Source organism: Ctenocephalides felis, unplaced genomic scaffold (assembly GCF_003426905.1).
Source record: "Ctenocephalides felis isolate EL2017-DRISC unplaced genomic scaffold, ASM342690v1 CF-g0.4_SCAFFOLD_01170, whole genome shotgun sequence".
Lineage (NCBI taxonomy): Eukaryota > Metazoa > Arthropoda > Insecta > Siphonaptera > Pulicidae > Ctenocephalides > Ctenocephalides felis.
The window spans coordinates 41,007,648-41,010,302 of record NW_020537324.1 but is presented as its reverse complement, the minus strand read 5'-3'; the positions used below and the strand labels follow the sequence as shown (position 1 = coordinate 41,010,302).

At 45.3% G+C, this 2,655-nt stretch overlaps 1 pseudogene; it reads left to right on the top strand.

Annotated features, from left to right (window-relative positions):
• Positions 1-1,326: 1,326 nt before the first annotated feature.
• Positions 1,327-1,481, top strand: LOC113368507 (annotated as a pseudogene).
• Positions 1,482-2,655: the final 1,174 nt, after the last annotated feature.

The following is a 2,655-nucleotide window of genomic DNA, read 5'->3' as shown; positions in this document are numbered from 1 at the left end:
TAATGGAATAGGACCTCGGTTCTATTTTGTTGATTTTCGGAATTCCGAGGTAATGATTATTAGGGACAACTGGGGGCATTCGTATTGCGACATTGGAGGTGAATTTTTTTATCGTCCAAAGACTAACAGAAGCGAAAGCATTTGCCAAATGTGTTTTTATCAATCAAGAACGAAAGTTAGAGGTTTGAAGGCGATCAGATACCGCCCTAGTTCTAACCATAAACGATGCCAGCTAGCGATCCACCGAAGTTTCTCCGATGACTCGACGGGCAGCTTCCGGAAAACCAAAGCTTTTGGGTTCCGGGAGAAGTATGGCTGCAAAGCTGAAACTTAAAGAAATTGGCGGAAGGGCACTACAAGGAGTGGAGCCTGCGGCTTAATTTGACTCAACACGTCTAGACACCGGAAGAATTGACAGATTGAGAGCTCTTTCTTGATTCGGTGGGTGGTGGTGCATGACCGTTCTTAGTTGGTGGAGTAATTTGTCTGGTTAATTGTGATAACGAACGATACTCTCGCCTGCTAAATAGACGTACTTTCTGGTATCGCAAAGACCCTCCGCTTCGGCTTTGGTCGTTGTTGTTGTGGTTCTCACTACCGGCGTACAAATATATCTTCTTAGAAGGACAGGCGGCACTTAATCGCATGAAATTGAGCAGTAACAGGTCTGTGATGCCCTTAGATGTTCTGGGCCGCACGCGCGCTGCACTGAAGAGAGCAGCAGGTTTTTCTTTGCCGAAAGGTCCGGGTAATCCGTTGAAGCCTCTTTGTGCTAGGGATTGGGGATTGCACTTTTCTTCCCCATGAACAAGGAATTTCTAGTAAGCGCGAGTGATAAGCTTGCGTTTATTATGTCCTTGCCCTTTGTACACACCGCCCGTCGCTACTACCAACTGAATTATTTAGTGAGGTCTTTGGACCGGGTGCGCGGCAGCGTTTCGACATTGCCGATGTTGCTGGAAAGATGACCAAACTTGATTATTTAGAGGAAGTAAAGGTCGTAATAAGGATTCCGTAGGTGAGCCTGAAAAAGGATCATTAAGGTAAATTTACTATTAAGTGAATGAAACGTGTGCTATATGTTGCAATATACTGTTGCAGACTAAATGTTGTGCGCTCCTATAGTATAATATACTGTGGGCAAAATCCTCTAATAATGATCATTCGTTTTATTTGAAACGAGATCTTGTATCTCGGACCAAAAAGCGAATGCTTTACGGAGTATTAATTGTAACCATAATAAATATACTAGTTTCAGAATCGTCCAAGTTATCTTAAACGATTTCGAGTGAATCACGATCGAAACATGTATATATATATATAAATTACCCTGAACGGTGGATAATTTGGTTCGTGGGTCGATGAAGAACGCAGCTAATTGCGCGTCGACATTTGAACTACAGGATACATGAACATTGACATTTCGAACGCATATTGCGGTCCTCGGATACTGTTACCGGACCACCTCTGGCTGAGAGTCGTATAACATTACCAGACCGCCGCTTGCTTTGAACGGCTTGCCGGCGAATCATGGAGTTTCGCGTATATGCGTGCTCTTGAATAATGCACTCAACGTGTGAGCCAGTCCACTTTGCAACATCGGACATTACCGTTTGTTGACGTTCTGTGAGATTATGCCGGGCTGTGTCCTAGATATTTTATATTCTTGCGACCCTCCCGATAACCAAAAACCCTGACTCTTCGTAATGCGGTTTCGTTCCGGCAAATTTGGACGATTCAAAGGTTCCTCGTCGACTTTGTGTGCGCTTACTACCGTTTGCGAGCACATCATAATCATAATACGACCTCAGAGCAGTTGAGATTACTCGCTGAATTTAAGCATATTACTAACCGGTGGAAAGAAACTAACTAGTATTCCCTTAGTAGCGGCGAGCAAACAGGGAAGAGCCCAGCACTAAATTCCGCGGCCGGAATCGGACGATGGGAAATGTAGTGTTAGGGAGGATTCGATTATCTCGGTGCGTTGCGGTTTGCTTAAGTGAACTGAGGGATGACAATCCCGGAGCGTCTCACTCTCATTGCGAGAAGAGACGCACTCAGAGCGTACACGCTAGGACCCGAAAGATGGTGAACTATGCCCGGTCAGGTCAAAGTCAGGGGAAACCCTGATGAAGGACCGTACCGATTCTGACGTGCAAATTGTTCGTCGGAACTGAAAGACTAATTGAACCATCTGGTAGCTGGTTTTTTTCGATGTTTTCTTCAGGATAGTTGACATTCGATAAGCGAGTCTTATCCGGTAAAGCGAATGATTAGAGGCCTTGGGTCCGAAACGACCTCAACCTATTATCAAACTTTAAATGGGTGAGATCTCTGGCTTGCGCCTCTTCACCTAGTCTGGAAGTCGGCAAATTGGATCGGCTCTGAGGATCGGGGCGTGCCGGGCTTGGTTGAAAAGCGGACGTATGCCGATGTGCCGGGCCTGGGTAAGATGAACTTGTCCTTGTGACTTAGATCCGAGCTCGGTCCCGTGTCTAGGCCCCCCGCGGATCTTTCTTGCTGCGAGGTTTTTGTGCCGGCAGAAGCAGAGCTTCTAAGAAAAGAATGCAAAGTCGTAACTAGATTCAAAACTAAATTTGGCAAAAATAACTGGGAATGTTATCATATAATATACATACTAAAGGCATACAAAAG